The following is a 13,987-nucleotide window of genomic DNA, read 5'->3' as shown; positions in this document are numbered from 1 at the left end:
TGGACCCACTCCCATTTGCATACCGCCCCAACCCACAGATGATAAAATCTCAATTTCACTCCACATTGTCCGCTCCCACCCAGAAAATAGGAATACCTTCAGTGCCTTGCAAAAGTATTCACCCCCCTTGGCATTTTTCCTACTTTTTTGCATTACAACCTGCAATTTAAATTGATTTTTATTTGGATTGTATGTAATGGACAAACACAAACTAGTCCAAATTGGTGAAGTGAAATGAAAAAAATTACTTGTTTCAAAGAATTCGACAAAATAATAAACGGAAAAGTGGTGCGTGCATAAGTATTCACCCTTTGCTCTGAAGCCCCTAAATAAGATCCGGTGCAAACAATTACCTTCTGAAGTCACATAATTAGTTAAATAAAGTGTGTGCAATCTGTGTCACATGATCTGTCACATGATCTCAGTATATATACACACCTGTTCTGAAAGGCCCTAGAGTCTACAACACCACCAAGCAAGCGGCACCATGAAGACCAAGGAGCTTTCCAAATAGGTCAGGGACAAAGTTGTGGAGAAGTACAGATCAGGGTTTGGTTATAAAAAAATATCTGACATTTTGAACATTCCATGGAGCACCATTAAATCCATTATTAAAAAATGGAAAGAATATGGCACCATGACAAACCTGCCAAGAAAGGGCCATCCACCAAAACGCATGGACCAGGCAAGGAGGGCATTAATCAGAGACCAAAGATAACCCTGAAGGAACTACAAAGCTCCACAGCGGAGATTGGAGTATCTGTCCATAGAACCACAGAGCTGGGCTTTACGGAAGAGTGGCCAGAAAAAAGCCATTGCTTAAAGAAAACAATAAGCAAACACATTTGGTGTTTGCCAAAAGTCATGTGGGAGACTCCCCAAACATATGGAAGAAGGTACTCTGGTCAGAGTAACAAAAATGTTGCTTACTGGCCATCAAGGAGACCACTATGTCTGGTGCAAACCCCACATCTCTCATCACCCCGAGGACACCATCCCCACAGTGAGGCATGGTGGTGGCAGCATCATGCTGTGGGTATGTTTTTCATTGGCAGGGACTGGGAAACTGGTCCGAATTGAAGGAATGATGGACGGCGCTAAATACAGGGAAATTCTTGAGGAAAACCTGTTTCAGTCTTCAAGAGATTTGAGACTGGGACAGAGGTTCATCTTCTAGCAGGACAATGACCCTAAGCATACTGCTGAAGCAACACTCGAGTGGTTTAAGGGGAAACATTTAAATGTCTTGGAATGGCCTAGTGAAAGCCCAGACCTCAATCCATTTGAGAATCTGTGGTATGACTTAAAGTTTGCTGTACACCGGCGGAACCCATCTAACTTGAAGGAGCTGGAGCAGTTTTCCCTTGAAGAATGGGCAAAAATCCCAGTGGCTAGATGTGCCAAGCTTATAGAGACATACCCCAAGAGACTTGCAGCTGTAATTGCTGTGAAAGGTGGCTCTACAAAATATTGACTTTGTATAAGGTCACAAGGCGAGACCCAAATGTAGACACAGGAGGCAGATGGTTGAGCTCAGATATTTATTATACCAAAAGGCAAAAGGCTGGTCGGGGGCAGGTGAGAGTTCATAAATCAGGTCAGAGTCCAAACAGTACCAGGGGATATGCAGGCTCGAGATCAGGACAGGCAGAGTGGTCAGGCAGGCGGATACGTGGTCAGGACAGGCAAAGGTCAAAACCAGGAGGGCTAGGAAAAACAGAGACCGGAAAAAATAGGAGCTAAGATAAACGCTGGTTGACTTGGCAGGGTAAGGAACAACCCCTCCACCACACTGACCCTCAACACAGGGACCCCCGCAGGGATGTGTGCTTAGCCCCTTCCTGTAATTCCTGTTTACCCGCTACTGTTCGGCCACAACTCCAACTCCATCATCAAGTTTGTTGACTACACGGCGGTGGTTGGCCCGATATCTGACCAGTGGCGTGTATTTATGGATGCCAAGAGAACCCAGGCTTCCCCCAAAAATTCACCAATAACTTATTTTTAAAACGTAAAATAATGCATCTTTCGTCTCTCTGTGTTTCATAATTTTCCTTCATTTTGCAAGAGGCTGAATGTATCTCACCTGAGAAAGCATCCGAGCAAGAAACAAAGGTGTGGTTGAATTTATTCTGCCACTGTGTCTTCCTATTATCTTGGCCTTTAGGCCTATATATCATGGTCACAAGGCAAATGAACTAACCGTTTATAGAGCAAACAACACAGTTATCACAACAGGATAGATTGTAATATGGCTTTTTTTTTGGCTTCCCCAGTGATTCTACCCACACACAATTACTGCAACTGACGTCAATGAGACGGCCTACAGGGAGGAGGTCAGAGATCTGACAGTGTGGTGTCAGGACAACAATCTCTCCCTCATCGTCAGCAAGACCAAGGAGCTGATCGTGGACAACAGGAAACATTGGGGGGGTGCACAACCCCATCCACATCGACGGGGCCACAGTGGAGAGGGTCGAGAGCTTCAAGTTCTTCGGCGTCCATATTACTGAGGACTTAACATGGTCCCCTCACACCAGCACAGTCGTGAAGAAGGCACGACAACGCCACCTTCCCCTCAGGAGACTGAAGAGATTTGGCATGGACCCTCAGATCCTCAGGAACTTCTACCGGTGTACCATCGAAAGCATCCTGACCGGTTGTATCACCGCCTGCTATGGCAACTGTTCCACCAGCGACCGCAAGGCCCTACAAAGGGTGGTGCAGACGGCCCAGCGCATCGCTGGAGGCGAGGTCCAAGCCATCCAAGACATTCATGCCAGGCGGTGTCTGAGAAAGGAAACTGGAAACTGTTGAAAAGATAATTGCCACTGCCCTCCCTCTCTCCCATAGACTATCCTCACTGACTACCTGCACAGACTCTTTATGCCCATTCTCAGGTCTCTACAACTCATCCACACACACTTACACTCTTCACATTCACTCATACTCACATACACACACACACTCATGCACCCATGCTCACACAGTCACTACTGACACCTCACATACAGTATACACTCACTCATTATAATGCACACGACACATACACTCATGCACCCATGCTCACACAGTCACTACTGACACCTCACATACAGTATACACCCACTCATTATAATGTACACGACACATACACTCATGCACCCATGCTCACACAGTCACTACTGACACCTCACATACAGTATACACCCACTCATTATAATGCACACGACACATACACTCATGCACCCATGCTCACACAGTCACTACTAACACCTCACATACAGTATACACCCGCTCATTATAATGCACACGACACATACACTCATGCCATAATTAATTGATTATAGTGATTAATATCACCATCAGTTGACACTATAAATATTGTTTATAATGATTAAAAGGGGCGCAACTTTCACTGGGGACGGGGAGGACATGCCCCCCCCCCATTCTCAAATTGCATTTTTGTCCCCCCCAGTTTTATCATTGCAATGTGATACAAAACGAGGCAACGGTGTGCTTCAGGACAATGCAGACGTCTCCGAGAGATCGGGTAGGCTGTTTGGAATTTTTATCCAACTGGATAAAAATTCTAAAACCAAAGTTGCGCCCCTGACGATTATTACGCCCGTTTTTTATCCTGCTATCACTCCAGTACCCTTGCACATTGGGATCAAGGTACTGGCACTGCACTAACCTGTCTATAAGACCTGTATATAACAGCATTCACGTGTTTCTTTTATTTTTTCTTCTCTCGCATTTCAAGTGTTTTATTTCTTATGTATATTACTAGCTCTATTGTGCATTATCGGAGAAGAGCTTGCAAGTGAAGCATTTCACTGTACTGTTTTACACCTGTTGTATCCTGTGCATGTTCCAATACAATTTTAAATACTGTATGAGTTTTCACTGCTTTGAATTTTCTCCTGTCAGTAGCTAGGTTTCCATCAAATTGGCGACAGATTTTCATGCGAATATTCTAAAATCTGCATAAAGAAAATATGCGCAGTTTACTCTGTGGATTGAAACGTGGTTTATTAACCAGGTTCCCACCCAACCTTCTTATGCGAGTAAAGTAACCTACATGTCTGATAAAAATTTGTTGGTAAACTTTCCAAATGTCAACAAAACAAAATAAGATAGTCAAGGTGGGATCTTTTTGCGTTGGTAAAATTAATTATGCAAGAAATTGCAGTGGGAAACGCTTTTATGTGCAAATATTGATATAATAACCATCATATCAAAGTAAACTTCTATGTTGTATGGTCGTCCCACTTCAGAGGGTGGTGAAAGTGCAAGGTGATGATCTTAATGCTCCTTTACAATAAATATGGAGAGTTTTATTCTGGTGACATGATGATCGATGCTTGGCTGCCGTTTGACAAACACACATAATCACGCTCGACAAATACACATAATCCCGCTCTTTTGTCCATAATAATCTCTTAATGTAGGCTATACCCGCACTGTGAATGCAAACTGTTGGCTAGAGCGCACGTACCAATGCCAGAGTGGGCATATTCGCTATTTAACCCAATATTGTGTGACTAAAGCATCGGTAGAGTTGAAAGTCAATGGCAACCCATTTAACTTGTATTTTTTATTCGCTACATGAGAATCTAAGCGCAAAAAGAATTTTTATGTGCACTATGTCATCACGCACACCCTTTTATCCGCAACAAGTCCATTTGGTGGAAACGCATCTCTAGTGGGAAAATGCACATATTGTTTTAATGCGGATTTTTGAATATTCGCATGAAAATCTGTCGCCATTGGATGGAAATTCAGTATGTGAGAATGTTAGATGTGTCACCAACTGATTCCACTAGATGGCGCTACTATTCAATCAACCCCCTTCTTTCAATTCAACCAGGACCTACACCAGAGGTGACCATCGGCCATTGGCCAACCTTGCTCAATTAGTGCGTGGGCAGGATTTTCTTCCACTTCAAGACTAGCACACCTGATTCAAATACACTTAGAATCATGATTAGTTGAATCAGACCTGGTGCCCCTGTTTGCCGTAGTGGTCTAAGGCACTGCATCTCAGTGCTTGAGGCGTCACTACAGACACCCTGGTTTGAATCCAGGCTGTATCACAACCGGCCTGGATTGGGAGTCCCATAGGGCGGTGCACAATTGACCCAGCGTCGTCTGTGTTTGGCATGGGTAGGCCGTCATCGTAATTAAGAATTTGTTCTTAACTGACTTGCCTAGTAAAATAAAGGTTAAATAAAAATAAATTGTCTCTTTCTTCAGTATTGTGTTCATCAATCCGACATAACCACATAGCCCAAGTAGAGGGATAGAATGAACTATGGAACTTTAAGGTATTCAAACTGGGATGCAGTGTTGTTTAGATTTAAGCTGTAGTCCATTTATGTATTGTGTCTCACTCTTTCAGGTTAGTTAATAGCTTGTCTGCTTCTTGCCAAGACTGTCACAATAGCTTTAGGCATCTCTTCCCTCTTGTCCTTTTCACATGACAAGAAGTGATTCTGCAGAGCATGGCAATACCACACGACCAAGGTTTTCCACCATTCAGCATCTCTGTGTCCTTCAAGATTGTTTCTCCAAACACTTCTCAGACTTGGAAAAGTGCGATGACAGCGAGGTGAACATTGGACACCGTTCAGGTGTGGAGCTGTGGATGGTGCAAAGTACATATTTTTATTTCACCTTCATTTAACCAGGTAGGCCAGTTGAGAACAAGTTCTCATTTACAACTGCGACCTGGCCAAGATAAAGCAAAGTATCATTAAAGGAAGCTCAGGGGCGAGGAAAGGAGACGGATGAGGGAGGGTGAGGGAGGGTGAGAAAGATGCCCTAATGTCAAGAGGACTCTATCTGACTCAACAGAACATAGTGCAGCTCTCCACAGCCCTCTCCAGGTTTAAATTAGGCCGACCTATCACCCAGAGATCAGAGTTCAGCCCTGCGGTTACTGCAGCTCCTGCCTGTGGTCTGTTTATATTAGCGAGCAGCGTGACCTTGAACACCGCAGACCAGACCACACTGAGTCAGTAGAAAGATTATGGATGGGCTAGGGTAAAATACACTATATATACAAAAGTATGTGGACACCCCTTCAAATGAGTGGATTCGGCTATTTCAGCCACACCCGTTGCTGACAGGTGTATAATATTGAGGACAGCCATGCAATCTCCATAGACAAACATTTGCAGTAGGATGGTCTTACCGAAGAGCTCAATGACTTTCAACGTGGCACCGTCATAGGATGCCACCTTTCCAACAAGTCAGTCCGTCCAATTTCTGCCCTGCGAGAGCTGCCCCGGTCAACTGTAGGTGCTGTTATTGTGAAGTGGAAACATCTAGGAGCAACAACGGCTCAGCTGTGAAGTGGTAGGCCACACAAGCTCACAGAACGGAACAGCCTAGTGCTGAAGCGTGTAGTGCATACAAATCATCTGTCCTCGGTTGCAGCACTCACTACCAAGTTCCAAACTGCCTTTGGAAGCAACGTCAGCAGAAGAACTGTTCATTGGGAGCTTCATGAAATGTGTTTCCATGGCCAAGTAGCCATACACAAGCCTAAGATCATCATGCGCAATGCCAAGGATTGGCTGGAGTGGTGTAAAGCTCGACACCATTGGACTCTGGAGCAGTGGAAACCATTCTCTGGAGTGATGAATCAAACTTCAGCATCTGGCAGTCAAACAGACAAATCTGGGTTTGGTAGATGCAAGGAGAACCTGCCCAAATGTATAGTGCCAACTGTAAAGTTTGGTGGAGGAGGAATAATAGTCTGGGGCTGTTTTTCATGGTTTGGGCTAGGCCCCTTAGTTCCAGTGAAGGGAATCTTAATGCTACAGCATACAATGACATTCTAGAGGATTCTGTGGCAACAGTTTGTAGAAGGCCCTTTTCTGTTTCAGCATATCAAAAATCAAATCAAATTTTATTGGTCACCTAAACATATTTAGCAGATGTTATTGTGGGTGTATTGAAATGCTTGTGTTCCTAGCTCCAACATTGCAGTAGTATCTAACAATTCACAACAATACACACACATCTAAAAGTAAAAGAATAGAATTAAGAAATATATAAATATTAGGACGAGGAATGTCTGAGTGGCATTGACTAAAATACAGTAGAGTACAGTATATACATATGAAATGAGTAAAACAGTCTGTAAACATTATTAAAGTGATTAGTGTTCCGTTTAAAGTGGCCAGTGATTCCATGTCTATGTATATAGGGCAGCAGCCTCTAGGGTGCAGGGTTGAGTAACCGGGTGGTAGACGGCTAGTGATGGCTATTTAACAGTCTGATGGCCTTGAGATAGAAGCTGTTTTTCAGTCTCTCGGTCCCAACTTTGATGCACCTGTCCTGACCTCGCCTTCTGGATGATAACGGGGTGAACAGGCAGTGGCTCGGGTGGTTGTTGTCCTTGATGATCTTTTTGGCCTTCCTGTGACATCGGGTGCTGTAGGTGTCCTGGAAGGCAGGTAGTTTGCCCCAGGTGATGCGTTGTGTTCCATTATTCAAGTGATTCCAAGTCTATGTATATTGGGCAGCAGCCTCTAAGGTGCAGGGTTAAGTAACTGGGTGAAACCCGGCTTATGATGGCTGTTTAACAGTCTGATGGCTTTGAGATGGAAGCTGTTTTTCAGTCTCCCGGTCCCAACTTTGATGCACCTGTACTGACTGGATGATAGCGGGGTGAACAGGCCGTGGCTCGGTGGTTGATGTTCCTTGATGATCTTTTTGGCCTTCCTGTGACATTGTTTGCTGTAGGTGTCCTGGAGGGCAGGCAGTATTTTTTTTACATTTTTATTTAACCTTTATTTAACTAGGCAAGTCAGATAAGAACAAATTCTTATTTACAAAATTTGGCCTACCCCGGCCTAACCTGGACAACACTGGGTCAATTGTGCGCCACCCTATGGGACTCCCAATCACAGCCAGATGTGATACAGGCTGGATTCAAACCAGGGACTGTAGTGATGCCGCTTGCACTGAGATGCAGTGCCTTAGACCGCTTTGCCACTCGGGAGCCCAGTATTCCCCCTGTGATGCGTTGGGCAGACCGCTCCACCCTCTGGAGAGCCCTGCGGTTGTGGGCGGTGCAGTTGCCGTACCAGGCGGTGATAGAGCCTGACAGGATGCTCTAAATTGTACATCTGTAAAAGTTTGTGAGGGTCTTAGGGGCCAAGCCAAATTTCTTCAGCCTCCTGAGGTTGAAGAGGTGCTATTGCGCCTTCTTCACCACACTGTCTGTGCGGGTGGACCATTTCAGATTGTCAGTGATGTGTACGTCGTGGAACTTGAAGCTTTTCACCTTCTCCACTGTGGTCTGTTGTCTCCTGAAGTCCATGATCAGCTCCTTCATTTTGTGGAAGTTGAGGGAAATTTTATTTTCTTGGCACCAATCTGCCAGGGCCCTCCCCTCCTCCCTGTAGGCTGTTTCGTCACTGTTGGTAATCGGGCCTACTACAGTTGTGTCGTCTGCAAACTTTATGATTGAGTTGGAGGCATGCGTGGCCATGCAGTCATTGGTGAACAGGGAGTACAGGAGGGGGCTGAGCACACACTCTTGTGGGGCCCCTGTGTTAATTGAATCCTACAGACGAAGAACCATATATGTGACAATTTTTCAATTTTAAGATAATCAGTTATTTTTATATTATTCATTGTGTGTACCACATTAGGTGTTTTATGGTTGACAAATAATTCACCATACTCATATCTTCCAACAACAATTGATATTTTTTTGTTATTTAAAAAAAATAATTTTTTTATTGCCGTTTTAATTTTTAGAATCTGGAAGAACAGTATATCTCCAGTGATGATTTCAGTTTGTGGAAGAACACTATATGTGACATTTTGCATGACACTTGTAAGATGTCCTTTTTTTAATACCTGATATGATGTTTTAAGTACTTTCAAGTACAGATGCCCTTCATGTAAATAACTGAAATGCAATATGTAGTTAATTCATTTAATGGAGGTTCATTTAAAGGTGGTCTATCAACTTTAGCACCGATGACTTTTCTTAAAAGTTGAGTCATGAAATCTTAGTCTCATTTAAAATGAAGCCCTCAATGTGAACATACCATAGAATAACTACAAAAATAGAATACAATTAAATTAATTCAATCAAAAGAAGTACAACTTGTACATATCAAATATGGATCAATGTGATGTGCCAATATGCATGTCCATTATGCAGGTCCCTAAGGTCAATATTACAAAACGTTCAGAAAACCATTCTCTTTGCGTTTAACACTATGATCTGCAATTAAGTTTTGAATTGCGTTAAACCCATGCTAAAGGCAAGAAACGTCCTTCTGTACTGAGGTGACAGCAGTAAATAAGTATTAACTGCTTAGAGTTGATGCTAAATGTGGTGACAGAGATGTATATTGTAATGAATAAAAAAAGGGAATCATTAGGATATTTTATTGTTAGAACAACATGTTGCATGTTGATGGGATGTTAGTAAACTATTCTCTGTGCAATACATGTGACTTTTAACCACCTCACTGAAGTGATCTGTAGTCCAGCTGGTCGCTTGAGAACAGAATCTGGGAGGTGACTGAAGTCTTCACATTGCATCCTCATCACCTTGAATGGTTTTGCTGGTTGTTTCTCGTATGGGACAGTGTAGAAACTGTTGAACAGATGCAGCTTGCGCTCATCAATCAACTTTCCACAATCCTTTCTGCACGTCGTGGAACACGCTCTTCCCTGCAGGATACAGTGTAACGTTACATATAACTAGCTAGCTACTGTAGCCATGTCGAATCATCCGGTGGATGGACAAAAAGTAGCTAGCTATGTTTCTTCTATAATCTAGCAATAACATTTGTAACGATAATGTATAAGTTAGTAGCCAACGAACTTTAGCTAATATGTTTTCTCTATAGTTACAAATTAGACAACCCAGAACATACATGTTAGTTACTGTACTCTATAGCTAGCTAGCTTGATTGTTTGATATACGGTTCTTCCACATACCTCTTTTGGACAGCTTTTCCCAGTTTTTTCTTGACCCTTACGATTTGTATAGGGTTTCCCGCATCCCGTAAGATCTTCCTTTGCCTGTCTTTCCATTCTTTTAGTTTTGTTTTACGTTTCTTTCCCACATTTCGGTGATTTTCATGAGCAACAGAAAAGTTGTGCGCTTGTCCGTCCATTCTGAGTGGTGCACATAAACGGTTATTCCACGAGAGCCTATCTTTAAATTTAAACATATTGTTAATTAGCGCGTGGAAAGCTTGTGAAACCGGTTCACTATAGAAAAAGGGTGTCCAATAATGATTTTTCATGTATATCTCGTTTTTTTGAAAAATGTCACATATACGGTTCTTCGTCTGTAGGATTCAATTAACCTGTTGGGGCTACAGGTTAGCAATGAACCCCGAGTCGGGATTGCTAACAAGGCTGGAAATTCAAAACATCAAAAATGTAATAATTTAAATTTCTCAAACAATCAACTATTTTACACAATTTAAAAGATAAACATCTCCTTAATCTAACCACATTGTTCGATTTTCAAAGAGGCTTTACGGCAAAAGCATAAAGTTAGATTATGTTAGGACAGTACATAGCCACAAAAGTACAAACATCCATTTTCAATTCAAGGTCAGGCGTCACCAAAAGCAGAAACCAGCTAGAATTATGCACTAACCTTTGTCAATCTCCATCAGATGACACTCCTAGGACATTATGTTATACAATACATGCATTTTTTGTTCCATCAAGTTCATATTTATATCCAAAAACAGCATTTTACAGTAGCGTGAAATTCAGATTTTTTCTTCTCTGAAATGCTTCCGGTGAACATAACAAAATTACTATTCGAAAACATTGGTAAATTATAATATTGTCATTCAAAGAATAATATATTATCATCTCGTAATTGCTACCGAATGGCCAGATCTCAAAATAACTTTACTGGGAAATCACATTTTGCAATAAACGGGGTGCTATGCTAAGAACAATAAGCTATGCTATACAGTTAGCATCATCTAATATCGATAATAACATTGTAAATATCCCCTTACCTTTGATTATCTCCATCAGAAGGCACTGCCAGGATTTCCCAGGTCCGGAACAAATGTGGTTTCTTTTGACAAAGTTCATAATTTATGTCCAAATAACACCAAGTAGTTAGCGTTCATTATGCTCCCACAAAACGTGGTGGGGGGGGTTGTAAAATCACGCCGAAAAGCTAAAAAAAACTAGTAAATAATCTATTTACGTTCGTTCAAACATGTCAAACCTTGTTTAGCATTAATCTTTTGGTCCATTTTTAACGTTAAACATCAGTAATATTTTCACACAACCTATCCTATGTCTTGATAAACAATTAATGACAAACTCACGCTTCTCAGATTTATGCGCAGGCGCAAAAAAATGAAGTGATGACATGTCAACTTCCTTGCATTCTAATTTGCTCTCTGTTTATCATAGACGCTTCAAACAACTTTATAAAGATCGTTGACATCTAGTGGAAGCCGTAGGTGTTGCGAAATGAATCCTTTCTCACTATGGTATCTATAAAACAATGACACTAAATAGTACAGTCACAAAATTCACATTTTTTTAAATCTATTTTTCACAGGTTTTTGCCTGCAATATGAGTTTTGTTATACTTACAGACACCATTCAAACTGTTTTAGAAAATTCAGAGTGTTTTCTATCCGAATGTGTTAATAATATGCATATCCTAGCTTCTGAGTTGGTGTAGGAGGCAGTTAAAAATGGGCACGTATTTTTTTCAAATTTTCTCAATACTGCCCCCGAGCCCCAACAGGTTTAAGGATCAGCGAAGTGAAGGTGTTGTTTCCTACCTTCACCACCTAGGAGACGCCCGTCAGGAAGTCCAGGACCCAATTGCACAGGGCGGGGTTCAGACCCAGGCCCACGAGCTTAGTGATGAGCTTGGAGGGTACTATGGTGTTGAAGGCTGTGCTATAGTCAATGAACAGCATTCTTACATAGGTATTCCTCTTGTCCAGATGGGATAGGGAGGTGTGCAGTGCAATGGCGATTGCATCATCTGTGGATCTATTGGGGCGGTATGCAAATTAGGGTGGGTCTAGGGTGTCAGGTAAGGTAGAGGTGATATGAACCTTAACTAGCCTCTCAAAGCACTTCATTATGACAGAAGTGAGTGCTATGTGGCAATTTAGTTCAGTTACCTTTGCTTTCTTGGGTATAGGAAAAATGGTGGACATTTTGAAGCATGTGGGGACAACAGACTGGGATAGAGAGAGATTGAATATGTCCGTAAACACTCCAGCCAACTGGTCTGCACATGCTCTGAGGTCGCAGCTGGGAATCCATCTGGACCGGCAGTCTTGTGAGGGTTAACACGCTTAAATGTCTTACTTACGTCGGCCACAGAGAACGAGAGCCCACCGTCCTTGGGAGAGGACCGCATCGGTGGCACTGTGTTATCATCAAAGTGGGCGAAGAAGGTATTTAGCTTGTCCGGGACGAAGACGTTTGGACTGGTTTTCCCTTTGTAATCCGTGATTGTCTGTTGACCCTGCCACATATGTCTGATGTCTGATCTGTTGAATTGCGACTCCACTTTGTCTCTGTACTGACGTTTTGCCTGTTTGATTGCCTTAGAGGGAATAACAACACTGTTTGTATTCAACTCTATTCCCAGTCACCTTCCCGTGTTTAAATGCTGGGGTTCGCGCTTTCAGTTTTGCCCAAATGCTGCCATCTATCCACGGTTTTTGGTTTGAGTAGGTTTTAGTCACAGCGGGAACAACATGCCTTATGCACTTCCTGATGAACTCAGTCACTGTGTCCGTATACGTCAATGTTAGTCTCAGATGCAACCCGGAACATATCCCAGTCCGTGTGATCAAAACAACCTTGAAGCATGGATTCCATTTGGTCAGACCAGCGTTGAATAGACCTTAGCACGGGTACTTCCTGTTTGAGTTTCTGCCTATAGGAAGGGAGGAGCAGAATGCAGTCGTGACCTGATTTGCTGAAGGGAAGGCGGGGGAGGGCCTTGTAGCCATCCCAGAAGAGAGAGTAACAATGGTCGAGAGTCTTTGTAGCGTGAGTACTACAGGTAATGTGTTGATAGAACTTCGGTAGTGTTTTCCTCAAATTTCCTCAAATTTGTTAAAATCCCCAGCTACAATAAATGCGGCCTCAGATATGTGGTTTCCAGTTTGCACAAAGTCCAGTGTAGTTCCTTGAGGGCAGTCGTAGTATCAGCTTGAGTGGGAATATACACAGCTGTGTCTATAACCGAAGAGAATTCTCTTGGGAGGTAATATGGTCAACATTTGATTGTGAGATATTCTAGGTCGGGTGAACAAAAGGACTTGAGTTCCTGTACGTTATCACAATCAACCACGAGTCGTTAATCATGAAACATACACCGCACCTTTCTTCTTCTCAGAGAGTTCTTTATTCCTGTCTGCGCGATGTACTGAGAACCAAGCTGGCTGTATGGATGGGGACAGTATATCCGGAGAGAGCTATGATTCCGTGAAACAGAGTACGTTACAGTACCTGATGTCTGAGCTCGTCTACTTTATTGTCCAAGGACTGAACATTAGCGATTAAAATACTCGGAAGCGGTGGATGGTGTGCACGCCTCCTGAGTCAGACTAGAAGTCCACTCCGAATACCTCTTCTCCACAGGTGGCGTCTTGGAGTGGCCTCTGGGATAAGTTAAATTGCCCTGGGGGTATGACCCAAGGATCAAATTCAGGAAAGTCGTGTTTCTGGTCGTAATGCTGGTGAGTTACCGCTGATATCCAAAAGTTATTTCCGGCTGTATGTAATAACACAAAAAACTATCTGGGCTAATAATGTAAGAAATAACACACAAAATAACAAAATACTGGAAAGTTGCTTAGGATCTGGAAGCAGAGCTGCCATATCTGTCGGCGCCATCTTCTTGCCCCCGCGTACAAAGCGAGGTCTATACAGAAATGGTTTGTCGAGATCGGTGTGGAAGAACTTGACTGGCCTGCACAGAGCCGTGACCTCGACCCCATTG

The 13,987-nt window shown here is 42.8% G+C and overlaps 1 long non-coding RNA gene across 1 annotated transcript; it reads right to left on the bottom strand.

The window, feature by feature from the left end:
• Positions 1-9,386: 9,386 nt before the first annotated feature.
• LOC106598951 (uncharacterized) lies at positions 9,387-10,017 on the bottom strand. The gene is made up of 2 exons (XR_001327211.2): positions 9,961-10,017; positions 9,387-9,690 (listed from the first exon to the last, which is right to left on the bottom strand). It is a non-coding gene; the product is annotated as an uncharacterized lncRNA (long non-coding RNA).
• Positions 10,018-13,987: the final 3,970 nt, after the last annotated feature.

The sequence above is a fragment of the Salmo salar genome, chromosome ssa03 (assembly GCF_905237065.1).
Source record: "Salmo salar chromosome ssa03, Ssal_v3.1, whole genome shotgun sequence".
Taxonomy (NCBI): Eukaryota; Metazoa; Chordata; class Actinopteri; order Salmoniformes; family Salmonidae; genus Salmo; species Salmo salar.
This window is presented reverse-complemented; position numbering and strand designations above follow the sequence as displayed.